The 16,176-nt window shown below is 39.4% G+C and overlaps 1 long non-coding RNA gene across 2 annotated transcripts in view; it reads left to right on the top strand.

Moving 5' to 3' along the window:
- Nucleotides 1–16,121, top strand: part of LOC111095157 — an 83,443-nt gene extending 67,322 nt beyond the window's left edge. For both annotated transcript variants that reach the window (XR_005356797.1, XR_005356798.1), the window contains exons 2-7: nucleotides 1,378–1,506; nucleotides 1,912–2,028; nucleotides 3,020–3,125; nucleotides 7,087–7,523; nucleotides 14,933–15,067; nucleotides 15,694–16,121. This is a non-coding gene — a long non-coding RNA (uncharacterized LOC111095157). The remainder of the gene's footprint in view (nucleotides 1–1,377; nucleotides 1,507–1,911; nucleotides 2,029–3,019; nucleotides 3,126–7,086; nucleotides 7,524–14,932; nucleotides 15,068–15,693) is intronic.
- The last annotated feature ends 55 nt before the right edge of the window (nucleotides 16,122–16,176 follow it).

The raw sequence follows: 16,176 nt of genomic DNA, 5'->3' as shown, positions 1-16,176 counted from the left end.
GAATACTTTTTGGTTGTTAAGTAGTAAGTAGGGACATTTTAGTATTAGGAACTTTAAGATATGCAAACAAATATCTATTTCTAAACGAAGAGGCCAGAAACCAGTACTGATAGTTTGAAGCAAGAGCTGTGGGAGCCACCAGAGGTTATCTCCTCCACACTTAACTGTGTTCACAAGATACCATAACTATGTTCACAGTGCAGAAAAAAACATGAGCTCAGATTTCTAACAATATAGAAAGGATGGGACGCCTGGGTGGCTCAGTGGTTGAGCATCTGCCTTCAGCTCAGGGCCTGATCCCAGAGTCCTGGGATGGAGTCCTATATCAGGCTCACCACAGGGAGCCTGCTTCTCCTTCTCCCTCTGTCTCTGCCTCTCTCTGTGTGTCTCTCATAAATAAATAAATAAAAATCTTAATATATATAAAGGAAATATATGTATGTTAATCTATATATTATATATATAAAGGAAAACTGGGCAGGAAGACACTTGGGGCTCAGTTTTTTTCTTTATGCCCATGAGGTTTCTCAAGCAAGTCCTCTTAGATATATGGAGAATATGAGGTTTCTCCAAGAAATCACCCCCTAAGGGGCACCTGGGTGGCTCAGTTGGTTAAGAATCTGCCTTCAACTCAGGTCATGATTCTGGAGTCCTGAGACTGAGCCCTGTGTCCACTGGCTCCCTGCTCAGCGGGAAGCCTGCTTCTCCCTCTCCCTCCCCCTCTGCCATCCCCACCCTGCCCCACACACACACCGCTTGTGCTCTCTAGCTCTATCTCTCTCTGTCAAATAAATAAAATATTTTTTTAAAGTTAAAAAAAATAAACCAAAACCACCCCTAAAGTCTCTAGGTCCATAGCAAGCCTGTGTAGCTGACACAAAAATGTGCCCTCAAGTATACTTTAAATGTATGTGTTCGTGCTTGCGTATGAAAGTGCATATTCTTTTTGCAGGAGTACCTTGCCATGAATGAGCCATATGAGAAAACTCCATAGAATGTTTTTATCTGCTCTGCCCTTATCCTTCAAATTCTCCTTGGAATCTGTTTGGATGGCCCAGGTGGCAATGAATGGATGCATAGTAGTAGCATGGTGCATAGTGGCAGCACCCAGTGGATACACAGAGGCCTGCTGAAATACATGTGATGATAGGCCAACATTTTGGGAACCAACACTCTTCACTCAGGAATGCTTTGGATGAACCCTCAAATCAAGGGACTGTTGAAGGGATAGCTTAAAGCAGAAATCCTCAAACTTTAGCCTGTTTCAAAATCACTTAAGGGTTTGTTAAAACAGATTCCTGGGCCCCACCCCCAGAGTTTCTGATTTGGCATGTCTGGGAGGAAGCCTACAAATTTGTATTTCTGACTAATTCCCAGGTGCTGCTGCTGGTCCATAGATCACACATTGAGAGGCTGAAGAACAGAGAGCTTCCACTGTTCTCTTCTGAGGCCCTCAAATTCATTCCAATTTCTGGGCCCAGTGGTGAGGATGATTATAAGGTGAAGGTGAGTGAATATCTTCAGGTAATGAAGATAAGCCAGCGATCTGAGATGGGACAGGGAGTATGGAGTAGGTCTGCATGAAGACCTTGGGAAATTAGAGCAATTTGCTCTTCTCTTTCTTTGTAAATGGTAAAGTAGTAGAGCTACACCTCTTTTCAGAGATACAGTTTGTTTTGTCTGCACAGAACAGCATTCCTGTTCCCTGACAGACTACTCTTCCCTGACTCCAATCACTTGTTCCTGATGGGCTTAGAATCAGAGCATTATGCTCTTGGGCCACAGATGTAGGTGCGTGACTTCCCTTGGCAAAGAGTCCTGTGGCACATGACCAGAGCCCTGCCAATCAGAGTTCTTCCCCGGGAAACTACATTTTACTGGTTAGGAAAGTTCTCACTTGTTTCTTTACAGAGTTGGACAAATGTGGTCAAGAACTGCTGTCAGCCCTATACTCCCCCATGGAGAATATGCAAGAGAATGAAAAAGCCAAAGGCCAAAAAGAAAGAGTGGAAGAGAACCAGATCAGCAGTAAGTCTCTGTGTCTAGTCACTAAGGTCTCAGAGCTGTTTGGAGTCTACAGCAAGTTCTTCAATTCTTTGCTTTCTATCAGTATCTAACTCTCATCTCCTTGCTCTTACCTTGGTTTGTTGTTTATTTCTCTCCTACAGCGATTTCAGTTGGGTTTCTGTCACTTGCAAAGGACAGGATCCTATTATCCCTCTTAATCAAACTGTCAAAGACAGAGGTGGAAAAAAGAAGTCACAGGAGGGTGTTGGTGATAGGATGCTCATATGGACTGCTAGGTTCTAGCAGCTGCAAGGAACAGGGCCTCACTAAGGTCTCCCCAAGAAAACGTCTAAGGACACACATGCAGAGACTGTAAGTGGAAAGCCGTCAAAAAAACGGAGACAAGTTTAGGGTCAGCTACTCTCTAGATGTGTCTCTTCTGATCTCTGCTGCATGTCATTTCCTCTTTTCAGAGTGTCTACTCCATTCTTCCCTTATTCCTATTGATTAATACTCTCCCAGTTTTCCAGTTCGGATCGCAAGAGGTCAGCTAATGATAACTGCTATTCTTATTGTGCAGAGTCTTTTGTTCTTGGCCACTTGTGGGTGGCCAGCTAGCCTCTTTGGATGAGGCACGATCTCAAGTCCCATGAGAACCCTTCTCTGAGCCATAATAACAAAAGCTGGGGAATTTAGAAGGAGGTAGGCTTTCCATTTTGTCCATTGTAAGAGATGGACAATGGGAACAATAGGAATGAAGAGTCATGATATGAAATATCAGGTCAATATTATATAAACACGTTTGCAACAGAAAAAGTGCAGAGAGGGGAGTATGGAGAAGATATAGGGCAAGGACTTGCTGAAGTGATCTGGGTCAGAGCGAAAGGCTTCAGGTCCTAGAAAAAGCAAGACCAGTGTGGGACACTTTTACACTCAGAAGGTTGCGGTTGCCCACAGCCACAGCAAAGCCTCTGGCCTCTACTTGGCTTGACTTCTACTCTTTGACTTGTAGAAACTGGGGATAGTCACCACTTCTTCTACCCTTGCCACGGTCTCTCCAGAAGACTGGGAGCCGGTCACACAGACCAAGGGTGAGGTCCTCATAATTGACCTTTCAGGTAAGTTTCATAGCTTCAGAAACCTTAGTTTCCTTATCTAAAGATGGCATTACCTGCTTTCAGAGGGTTGTTGTGGAGAGCAAATAAGACAATGCTTGTAAAATACTTAGCCTAGTCGCAGGCACAAAGTGTGCATTGAATGCTAGTTATCATTGCTATATCATCATCATCATCATTACCATCATTTTCATTATGATACTTTCAAGGTGAGTGAGTGTAATATGACTCCAGGGACACATTTGTGAACAAAGCTTATCTTTCTACCTGTTTGCTGATACTAGTCGTTTCTCTAACAAACATCTCCCACTTAAAAGTAAAATTAAAATCCAGATATATTTAAACTGTACAGTTATATGTCCAAAGTGAATACTACTTTATAGAATTTAGAAGATATTTTTAGAATATTTTTATTTTAAAAAAAGAACAAAAGGAAGGAGGAAAGGAAGGAAAGGGAGGAGGGAGGAAGGGAGGGAGGGAGGGAGGGAGGGAGGGAGGGAGGAAAGTAGGAAGGACTTACTTGTAAGATTTTATACTTCATTATGAAAGAGATGAATTCCTATTGTTAATTGAGGTATCAGTGGAACAACAGTGAAAAACAACCAGAAAAAGATACCTGAAAAATTCTTCATTTTGTAATACAGAATATCTGGGTGTTTTTATGTAAGAGAGTGTAAGATCATTCATTTGGTCCAACATGCCTCTAGCATTATCAGAAGTTTATTTGAAAAATATATGAGAAGGTTGGGAGGGTGTGGCTTAAATATAATCTTCACGTTTAAAATTTAATTTTACACACTGCCATGCTGTTTCGTTAAATATGCAGGGAAGGGAAGAGTAGTATTCTTCAGACTTGAAAAAATTAATCCATGTTTCTTGGCATGAACAACCATGTTATATTTAAAATATACATATATAATGTGAGACCCATTATCTAATAAAAGTCATGAAATCTATCCTATCTACTTTGTAACTTACACTAACTGGAAGTTGATCAAAGAAAACCACTTCCATTTTTATTACATTGTTACTATTTTTATGGATAAAATTTAAAATGTATGATAAAAATCCAATATACAGTAATTGAAACATACAGTCTGACCTCACATTGTTCTGATAAATCTGTTCATTTCTGGCCATTTTCAGTGTTGCTATAGTGAACAGTGTTGACAAGTGGATGAAAAAAGCTTATAAATGGAATTCTGATCATAGATAAGACTGAACATAAACTGTCTCCCCACATTTCTGCATGTTAGAAGGCCCGGCTTGTGCCCCAGATGGCCATCTCCCAATAATACATAAAACATTTCTTGCTAGAGCTCGGCACACGTTGAATGCACAGGTCATTTGAACAGAACAATAATTCAATTCACTTAATAATGACCTCACTGGGAACAAACACAGACCCAGGATGATGCTGTTAGAAGAATAAAATCGTATTAGAGTTTTAAAAATGAAATTCTTAAAAAGCCGCCATGCTCTCTTGTCAAAATAGCACTTAAATGTATTCAGTGTTTAGCGACCAGGCAGGCTCACTGAGTTTATTTTAGTCTCTTGAATTTTACTGCTGTGTTTCTGTGCCATGTTTCTTCAGTTTTCATGCTGGTAGCTTTCCTGGGAAGGTCAACGGTGCCCACTGAACCTTCTATTGGCTTATTGGCTGAGCTCATTGATGAAGAAGCCTGGAGTTCATCACTTTTTCTTATCTTCTGGCTGAGATGGCAGTCAATGAGGAATGACTGCCGAAAGTTTCAGAAGGACACATGGGAATCATTTAATCTGACCAATAAAATAAGCTATTTATGTATGGAACAGTTATAATAACCTCAACCACTAAGGCAATATTTCTCTAGAATAATTTTTAGGTTTAAGACTAATTTTATTCCTAGCTTATAAGGCTTAAAATTCAGGATTCCCTTCTTCGGCAGAAATGAATCAATTCAGCCAGGAATAATCATATTCTAGAATGACCCCTTTCTGGCATCTAGATACTTGCTAACAAGATAGCTTCATGTTTTGACATCACTGATATACATGAGATCAGGCTCCACGTACCCAGAATTTTTCACCACAGTGTTCATTTCTATACTGTAAAACTAAGTCCAAGTGCTTTGAAATTAGGCCGTTTATTGTCAGAGTCTTAACTATCAATACCATATCTTCTAACTTAATAAACAGCAGGGGCTTTAAATATGTTTTGCCTAATACATGTTATGAAAAGGATCTTTATTTAACTTTTGGGATCCAAATCATAACCTTGCAGAAAAGAGGGGTTTAAAAAAAAAAGAGAGCACAGATACAGTCTATTCAAATCATGATTATTTCAATGTTGGAGAACAGGGAGCAAATTTTGGAGAAATTTTGTCAGCAATTGTTTTATAGTTTAAGGATTTAATTATTTGATTCCTTATTCTTTTCCCCACCTCTGTCTATCCTGGTAGGCTTCAAAACGCTGAATATCCTTTCCTACAGAGTAGTGCTTTTATGTATGGGAAAGACATTTCTTTATAGGAAATACTCATTAGTTTATTTCTGTACCTGCCTCATCAATATCATCTGGAATACCCTGTAATAGTGGCAATTTATTAACCTCTGCTATAAAAGCAGGAGAAAGAACACTCATGCTATTTTTCCATGAAAATGGTGGTTAGGGTTAGGGGTGTTTTAAGGATATAGTAATATGGGGAGAGATAGGGAGGAAGTTAAAGAAGCAGAGTCATTTCCCACTAAATTTTTAGGCACTAAAGATGTAGCTATAACCCAAAGAAGATTCTTTTTCCTTCATTTTCCCCTCACTGCTTTTACTGATACTTCTCTGAGAAGACACCGCCCTTGCCTCTACAAGAACCTGCTATCTGAAGGAGAGAAAACGCAGAAGGGAAATAAATAAATAAATAAATAAATAAATAAATAAATAAATAAATAAATAAATAAATAAATATAAAAGGCAGTAGGTAACTTAGGGACTGTGTTGAAAGTACAGGAGTGCAGAGAAATTTGAGATTGAGAAAGGCTTCCTGAAGGAATTGCAAGGTGTGTGTGCAGATCCTGCTGCTGTGGGGTACAACAGGTTGTATCTGGATTCTATGTGAGGCTGAAGGGGGGGTTCCCTTCTCACTACCCCAAGATGCTGGAGATCCTTCGGCAGCTATGTGCATCATTTCCGTGGCAACAGCTTAGCTTCTCAGTTTACCTGCCTAAAGGCTAGAGGACTTGCAGAGCCTGAAAAGGGCGCTGAAGAGCTCATGTACCCTTCTCGAGGGAAAAGGAGGGGAGTAGAGCACGGGAAGCCAAGTCTTTCCCAGCTGAGGCCCTTGGAAAAGGAGAGCAGGAGGGAGGAAAGCCCAGCAGGTGCTGCTAATCATCACAGGAGTAACATTTATGCAGCACTGTGCAGAGAACTGTTCAAAGCTATGCACGTGGGTTATTAACTCAGGTGATTCTCCCAACCACCCTATTAGGAAGTACTATTAATATCCCCATTTTACAGATGAGGCACAGGAAAGCTAATTAACTTGCCTAAGACCACACAGCTACTTAATTGACATAGTTGGGACCTGAGCCCAGACACGGCTGGACTCCAGCACCTCTGCTCTTCGGTGGTTCATGACTCTGGCTGCACATTAGAATCACTTGGAGAGCTGTTAAACAATATTGATACCTGGGCCTCCATCCCAGAAATACTGATTTAATTGATCTGTAGCGGGGCCTGGGGCAGGAGTACTTTTAAAATTTCCCCAGGTGATTCTAATGTGCAGCCAGGATTGCCAGCCCAGCTCTTCTTCCTCTCATTCTCCTGTTACCTCATTATCTCTGTACCTCTCCCCTCCTCCTCGTTACTCAGACTGTTCGGCCCTGCTCTTAGACCCTGCCGGGCTCTTGTTTTTTTTCTCCCGCACAAAATGGCTCTTGTACTGGTGTTAAAGTATGTCCACAAATCCTGTGACATTCCTCTCTTCAAAAGGTGAAGCCTAACTCTCCTCCTCTTGAATGTGGGCCGAAGTGACTTGCTTCTAATGAACGGAATCTGGTGGAAGAGATGGTCTGTGACTTCCAAGACGAGGTCATAAAAGACATTGCAGCTTCCTCCTTGTCCTCCCTTGTGAATTGTGGGCTGCTCACTCTGGGGGAAACTAGCTGCTGTGCCATAAGAACACTCAAACAGCCCTGTGGAGAGGATCTCGTGGCAAGGAAATGTGGATTCCTGCCAACAGCCAAAGAACTAAGGCCTTCCAGCAAATAACCACTGAGTGAGCCAAACTGGGAGTGAATCTTCCAGCACCAATGAATCCTCAGAAAGACTACAGCTCCAGCTGACATCTTGAACGCCACCTCATGAGAGGTCCTGACCTGGAGCCACCCTGCTAAGCTGCTCCCAGATTCCTGACCCTCAGAAACCATGTGAGCTAATAAATGTTGGTTGTTTTACACTGATAAATTGTGGGGTAGTTTGTCGTGTAGCAATAGATAACTAATAAAGCCGCCTTCATCCCCACCCTCCCACATTGACTTGGAGCTGGGGAAGTTGCCAGGGCTGCAACAGAAAAGTGTTCTGACATCCCAAGGTGGAATTCTGAATGTATTTACCATAGAAACATAGCGCCATGCATATTTATGTATGTACATATATGTATGTAAATGCATAGGAGAAGTCTGGAAGGAACAAGCCATACTGTTGATGGTGGTAGAGCCAGAAATAGGAGATGGAGTGGGATCAAGAGTGGGGGAGGAAGCCCAGGGGAATTTTCTTTCCTGCCCTTGCAGACTACCGTGTTCTTTGGATATTTCACAATGAGAATGTATCTTTGTGTCACCTGAGTAATTAAACATATTTTTTCCCCACATAAAAGCAAGGGAACTAAAAAAAAAAAAAAAAAAAAAAAAAAGCATCATTGTACCTGAGTCTGGGTTCTGTTGAAGTAGAGTTTTATTAGGAATATAGTTGTACAAGTACATTATGGATACAACAGTATTTCATAGTCTGTCCTGACAGCCTTAACACCACACAGAACACTGCATTGCGGGCACTGTAGTGATGAAGAATGAGAGAACAACGGGCCTTGGAGCCTGACCCTCACACGTGTTTGATTCCCGACTCTGACACCAGCTTGGCAAGTCACGCAACTGTTCTGAGCCTGTTTTCCTCATCTGTAAAGTCAAAATAATGATAGGAGAATTAAGCAGGGCTTCACGCAGTGAATGATCCAGAGGCGCTACTCATTAAATGTCATTTTATGGAAAAATATGGGTCCTAGTTCCAAACATATACATTTTGGGATCATTACATGTAAATAAATTGAGGGCTCCATGAATTATATGTTTTTGCTGATTTACCTTTTCTTTACAGAAGGTTCATGACACAGAACAGACTTTTAAAACACATTTACTGCATGAATATTGCAAACATTGCTGTGGTCAAATATTTGGGTTTTTTATTTAAAGTGATAAAGACCTGAACATATTTCACGTTTACAACAGAGAAACTGGAGACAGTGGAGATGAGCAGATCATCCCAAAGAGTTGAAACAGTGCTAAATCTGATTTCTACTGGACGTTAGCATCAAGGGAAGTTGGACCATCCTACCCTACACATACATTAGAGGTTACACACAGGGAGCCTACAGACCACAGAACGTCAACAGAGACGTTTCATTTAACCCATACGGTGTTTTTGAGAAACATTTGAATTTGCTGCCCTCATTTAAACTTGTAAGATTTTATATAAATATACAGATTTCAGATGGCTTTTAGAAAACTGACATATCCGGCTATCTTGGGCCAGTTGGCTTGGGCTGAGTCATGGATTCCTCTTTTAGTCAGGTGAAGGGTTTTCCAAGAGGCCACAGTTCCCTCTGGGACTGGCCTGTGTTACTCATTAAGGTTACTTCCTTGCCCTTGTATCCACTGAGTATGCACCTCTGAAACTCTGGGTGTGTATCCCAAATGCAGGAAGAATGTCATTGGGACAGGATTATCATGTGGTTTTACAATTATAAAAACTGCCGCAGCATGCTGCAATTGTAGAGATCCCAGAAATGAAGGCCATGTCTCTCTGTTTACCTTTTAATGAACCAAAGGAAAAAAAATGTAGAGCTCTCTGAAATGTTTGTATGAAGAAATGAAGAGCTGCTATTTATAATCTACTGTACTTCTCCAGTGAGCTAATATTTATTAGGAGGACCTTCAGTCTCCCAAATGCTCTAAAGTTGCATGTCATCATAGCCAATCTATTTAGAGTATCCTTTTCCCATTTGACTGAGGAGGCCAGGATTCTTTTCCTCAACACATGCTCAAATCCTACCAATGGGAGAAAGAGCTGAACCATGACCCTTGCCTTTGATAGAGAGATACTTATCAACTTTGGTGATATTGAGTTCATTTTTAATATCATAGAGTCACTTATAAATCAATACCTGTCCAATACTGAAATAGATGTTCCTGTCTGGTCGTTATTAAAAACAAACAAAAAGGGATGCCTGGATGACTCAGAGGTTGAGCGTCTGCCTTTGGCCCAGGGCATGATCTCGGGGTCCCGGGTTTGAGGTCCCACATCGGGCTCCCTGCAGGGATCCTGCTTTTCCCTCTGCCTGTGTCTCTGCCTCTCTCTCTGTGTCTCTCATGAATGAATGAATGAATAAATAAATAAATCTATCTTTAAAAATATAATAAAAAAATAAAAACAAAAAAATCAGCCCCATTTCCTTAGCTCTGCTTGAAAATCTCTCTCCATGGTAAAATTATTACCCATTGCTAACAAAAGCTAAAGATGAATTTGTGGTAAAAAAGAATCTTTCATTTGCTAGTAATTTGTTTTAGTCTAGGCCATTTCCCCCTAATATTTTATTAAGGAAATTTTCTTCTTTTTTAAAACTTATAAGTAATTTCTACACCCAGTGTAGGGCTCAAACCTACAACCCCTGAGATGAAGAGTCACATGCTCTACTGATGAGCCACACAAGTGCCCCCCCAAACTTTCAAACATATGGAAAAGTTGGAAGAATGACACAATGAATACCCATACCTTTATCATCCAGATTATAGAATTTACATTTGCTATATTTACTTTAGCACATACACATTTATTCGTCTATCAACCTATCACTTCACATTCATTTTTTTTAGATTTATTTTTTATTGGTATTCAATTTACTAACATACAGAATAACCCCAGTGCCCGTCACCCATTCACTCCCACCCCCCGCCCTCCTCCCCTTCTACCACCCCTAGTTCCTTTCCCAGAGTTAGCAGTCTTTACGTTCTGTCTCCCTTTCTGATATTTCCCACACATTTCTTCTCCCTTCCCTTATATTCCCTTTCACTATTATTTATATTCCCCACATGAATGAGAACATATAATGTTTGTCCTTCTCTGACTGACTTACTTCACTCAGCATAATACCCTCCAGTTCTATCCATGTTGAAGCAAACGGTGGGTATTTGTCATTTCTAATAGCTGAGGAATATTCCATTGTATACATAAACCACATCTTCTTTATCCATTCATCTTTCGATGGACACCGAGGCTCCTTCCACAGTTTGGCTATCGTGGCCATTGCTGCTATAAACATCGGGGTGCAGGTGTCCCGGCGTTTCACTGCATCTGTATCTTTGGGGTAAATCCCCAGCAGTGCAATTGCTGGGTCGTAGGGCAGGTCTATTTTTAACTGTTTGAGGAACCTCCACACAGTTTTCCAGAGTGGCTGCACCAGTTCACATTCCCACCAACCACATTCATTTTTTTAATACATTTCAAAAGAAGTTGCAGAGTGCATTAGTGCATTTCACCTCCCAAACACTTCAGCATGCATATCATTAGAATTGATTATTTGCTTATGGGATTCAAAAAGTCTTAGTGTGGTACAATATGTGTAACATAAAATTTAGCATTTGAATCATCTGTAAATATACCATTCTGTGGCATTAACTACATTCCCCTTGTTGTGCAGGCCTCACCACTGTCCATCTCCAGAACTTGCCACTTTCCCTAACTGAAACTCTGTACCCATGAAACAATAACCCCCCACTTTTTCCCCTCCCCCACTGCCCCTGGCAACCACTATTCTACTTTCTGTGCCTATGAATTTGACTACTCAAGGTACCCATATAAATGGGATCATACAATACTTGTTCTTTTATGACTGGCTTATTTCACTTAGCATAACATCTTCAAGGTTCATCCACATAATCGCCTGCCTTTTTCAGGCTGAATAATATTCCATTGTATGTGCATAGTACATGTTGTTTATTCATTCATCCATTGGTGGACACTTGAGTTGCTTCTACCTTTTGCCTATTGTGAATAATACTGTTATGAACATGGGTGTACAAATGTCTGTTCAAGTCCCTGCTTTCACTTCTTTTGGGTATATTCCCAGAAGTGGAATTGCTAGATCATATGGTAATTCTATATTTAATTTTTTGAGGACTTTATGATTTCTTTTTTATGTAAAATTTACACACAGTGAAATACACATATCTTAATCTACAATTTGATGGGTTGTGACAAATGCATACTCTAGTGGATATTTTTTGTTTCTTTTTATAAGTCCTGAATATATATAAGAATTTTTCAGTTAGAATGCTGACATTTTCTGTGACCAAAATCCTGAAGGAAAGAGTGTGGACTTGGATGACACTAAGCATCCATTTTCAGGATCTACTGACCTTATCAATTTTCATATTTTAAAATCTGTAAAAAAAAAAAAAAAAATCTCACAGTCCTGGGGTGCCTGGGTGGCTCAGTCAGTTAAGTGTCTGACTCTTGATTTCAGCTCATTGATTTCAGCTCAGGTAGTCCCAGGGTTGTGGGATGGAGCCCCATGTTTTTGGGCTCCATGCTCAGCGTGGAGACTGCTTGAGATTCTCTCTCTCCCAGTGCCCCTCCCGCCCACACACTCTTTCTCTCAAACTAAATAAATAAAATAAAAATAAAAGATCTCACAGTCCTGAAATTAGAATTTGCAAAAAATAATGATCTATGTCTTCCACTACTGACTATAAACACTTTAGTTTGTGTAAGCAATGACTACAATTGTTTCAGAGAGGGATTTTTTTAAACAGAAGAATGCATATTGAGCTCAATTTTTTAGCTCCTACCCATTACCAGGGATGAGATGATCTCCCCCTGCATCTATCATGCAGATTTTTCAGAGCCTATAATGAGGCTCTTCCTAAAGATTCTAAGCAGTGAACAATGTTTATCTTGCACATCAAGAATTTATATTTTTGACAACGAAAACAACAATGTATATAGTAATCGGATTGGCAAAAAGTGTTAATAGTCTCATCAAGGGTGTGGAAAAACAGGCATTCTCAAATACTGTAGGTGGTATTAAATGGTAGGAGGATTTGTTACTTAGTCCTTGTTAACATTTTTAATATACCTTTTTTCCAACCCTAGGAGTTTCACTTCTAGGAATTTTTGTTTTACAGAGATGTTTGTACAAGTGCACTAAGATATAATTGTATTCTGTTGTTTGTTGCTGCATGGCTTATAGTAGCAAAAAACTGGAAACAACCCAAATATCAGTCAGTAGGTAACTGCTAAAAATAAATCCTGATATACCCACATTTAACTGGTATAACTTGCTTTACCAGCTGGGACACAAATAAGGTTACATCGTTTTTATTTTTTCAAATTTCATTAGGCCTGAACATCTATGTGCCAGATTAGTGCCAGAGGAAGTCCACTGCCTGTCTCCTTTCTTAAGGCCTCTTCCCTCCCCTGAATTATCCAACTACCCTGGGGCTTTACTCCTTGCAAAGTGGCCAGTCCTGCTTCTAAATGCCTCATAGAGAGAGAACTAGGGAATCTGATTAGTCTATTAGAAGCCTTATTTTCAGCGTCTGTTGCTTCTGTTTGCCATAATATGACTGTTGAAAGCTGCAAAAGTAATAAATAGGGTCTAGCATTGTAAAATAAAGAATTAAAAAAAAGGTTTGATTGAGACTTTGTTTTGAAAAAATAAAAGATTATCTTATCTTTAAATGTGATTTATCTTTGAAGACACACATGTAACAACTCTAATTGCAACAATGGTCTAATTTTTAGAATAAACAAAGACTGAATCAAGTGTTGATTTGGTGAGGGGGATAATTTTCCCAGCAAAATTATATGATAGCAAATTTTGACACCCTTCACTTCATGCTGACTTTTATAGCAGAATCATACAAAGGTCATTTTGAAAAAAGATGTAAAGGCTTCATCAATTTTCCTGAGAGCTTCTCTTAATCCTTTGATATTCAAATAATTTTCCTTTTGAAGAATTTATCCTCTTATCATCCTTGTTGTTTTTCTCATCTTTAATTGTTAACTGGTCTAACACTGCCAGATACTCATTTGCTTATGGAACAGTTCTCCAAAATCACTTTCAATGACTTCATAAAATTCTGCATCTTTTGCAAGATTAGCAATCTTACATGGCCACTGAAATGCATTTTATTTACATTGTATTGTCGGATGTTTATAACATCTACTATCAGCAAAATTGACTGGGTGGGGAGAGATGCTGGTAATAAGTCGGAAGGGCTATTTAAGTGGGGACTAATTTAGTAAGTGGCCAGTATATTAGTGGATATTTTTCTGTTATGACCAATTTTTGCTTTTCTACACAACTTATCAACTACTATGATTCAGATAATGATAATGAATAGTTGGATAACATAAATTTCCATATAATGCAGCACTAAAAAGGAACGAGGTATGTGTTGACATGGAAAAATGTTTCACAATGCATTGTTAAATGAAAAAAAAAAGAACAAGTTCCAAAAGATATAAATAGCATAGTGATGTTTCCAGGAAATAATAATAAATGCTAGTGTATGCATCAAAAATACAAATAAGTAAAACAACTTGGAAAAGTATACACTATGTATTAGCAGTCATTTCTAATAGGAGTGTGGGGGAGGGGGAAAGCTCATCTTGGTAGCCTTATTTTTAATGAGTATTTATTACACTTTCAAAGATGATGAAAGCCAATTAAAAATATTTTTAACTAATACAGCTGTGAAATGGCCACAGGTTAAAAAAGAAAAAAAAAAAAAAGGGCTGTTACTACATTAGTGTCCAAACGGTGTACCCTTAGAAAGAGCTGTCACAGGCCTATTTTGAAGGGGCATAATGGGACTCTTCACCAATATGAACCTGTTTTGTTATGAACACCCCAGAGCTCATTCTCAAAATAAGCCACAAACGTTTACCAAGAATCTGTTCTTCTCATGATACTGGGCTGCACTTAGTGCTCAGAGCAGTACAAGGATCTATAAGGCTACAAGAGCCTTTCCTCAAGAAGCTAACAGGTTAGTTGAGAAGGTAAGAAGCTCCTCCCTGAATGAAGTAGGCAACAGCACCTGGTCTTCAGTGGCCAGGGTGTGGGCAAGATGGTACAACTGTGCCAAGGCAGAAAAATTGAGTTTTCAGAGTCTTTGCTCCTGCTTAGAATTCTGTGTTAGTCCAAGCATTAGATGAGTGTCAGAATTGAGCACAGATATTAATCTTCAGAGAAGAATGCAGCTCTTTATTCTACATGGGGAGATAAACTCATAGCTTGGTCCAAAGACCAGTTAGAGCTCCATTCAGATCTTGTGAGGGCTTTGGGGGGCTTTTGATGGGGATACTAATGAAGTGAAATGGTGAACGGTGTTTGTATTTTTTTTTTTTTTGGCTCTTCTGCCTCATTTTAGTGAATAAGGAACCAGACCTGACTCAAGGCTACGCTGCTGCTGAGGGAAGAATCCGAATTTGAATCCAGCACTTGTGATTCTAGAGCCTGCTCTCATGATTTCTATGATCCATTCCTTTCTCATTGCAGATTATAAGCTAGTTGTCACCTGCTACATGTGGAAAGGAGATGTTTGGCATGGCACTGATCAATGTGTATATTTGCTGAGAAGTTTACCCCAGGAGAAAAGAGAAAACAAGCTGTGTGAATGGAATTTGGAGAAAGGTAATACCTCCTTGTAAACAACAGTAAGGTCCATGAAATCTCTATAGTCTTCCTGGAAAAGAAGTTGCCAAGATTTCTGTAGACTTGGTCTTCCTTTTCACTCTTGGAAAAAATCCATTTAGGGCAGAGTTGAAACACATTAAATGGAGTAGCACTTTCTCTTCTGCCTAAGCAGTGGATAATCAGAGGTGCTTTGGATTCTGAATTTAGCTGCAACAAAATTAACTTTTAAAAATTTGCTGTTGATACACTTCAATTACAGACTCACTTTGGCATATTCAATACCTAGGGTAAAAGGGCTTTATATGTGCTATGTAACATAACCTATAGTGATAATGTAGTGTGCTATGATATTTACCGCTTAATTCTACCAATTTGTTCTTTAAAATAGGGAAAGTGTGACCTTATCATTAGAGTTTAGCTTGGATCTATGACTCTTTCCAGGAAAATTAAAAACTTTAAAAAAATTTTTAAAAATCATTTGATATTTTAGGCAAAAGTTTATTATATATGTATTATCTTGCAAAATAGTATCATAGAAGGATATAAAAAAAGTGGTTTTAGTTCACTACTGTGGTCATCGTAAAATGTAAGGCAACTCATTTAGGTCCTTTCCTTTGTTGCAGAGTGAAAACAAAATGCTTCCTACATCTACTTTTGAAACACGAAAGTACCTCCTTTTAATGGAAAATGTCTGGGAGTCACTGCCTTGAAAAAATTTCTAAAAAGTACTCTCAACATCCTAAACTATAGGAAAATAACTTGTGGATAATGAGCTCCACATTCTTTCTCTCCTTCTTTGCCCTCTTTATCTCCGAGAATGTGAGGAGTTGGCATTGAACATAGCAGTGACTTATGGACAACCTCAAAGGTCTATGGGAAAAAAAAAATCTGCAGTTTTGCTGAGGCAAGCATCAGAATCCCAAACATTATTGTCTGAGAACAAATCACTTGATTAGTGAGTGGGCTCAGCCATCCACCTGGTATTCACATCTTAGGCAAGATCTTATGGTTCTCTATAATCATCACATCTGCAATAAATTCTGCGAAAAGATAATACCTATGTTTCTTTGTAGAAACGGCCCTGAAAAGTAAGTTAACTACTAGTG

Source organism: Canis lupus, chromosome 3, assembly GCF_011100685.1.
Source record: "Canis lupus familiaris isolate Mischka breed German Shepherd chromosome 3, alternate assembly UU_Cfam_GSD_1.0, whole genome shotgun sequence".
Classification (NCBI taxonomy): Eukaryota; Metazoa; Chordata; class Mammalia; order Carnivora; family Canidae; genus Canis; species Canis lupus.
The sequence above is the reverse complement of the archived record's forward strand: the minus strand, read 5'-3'. Positions and strand labels throughout refer to the sequence as shown.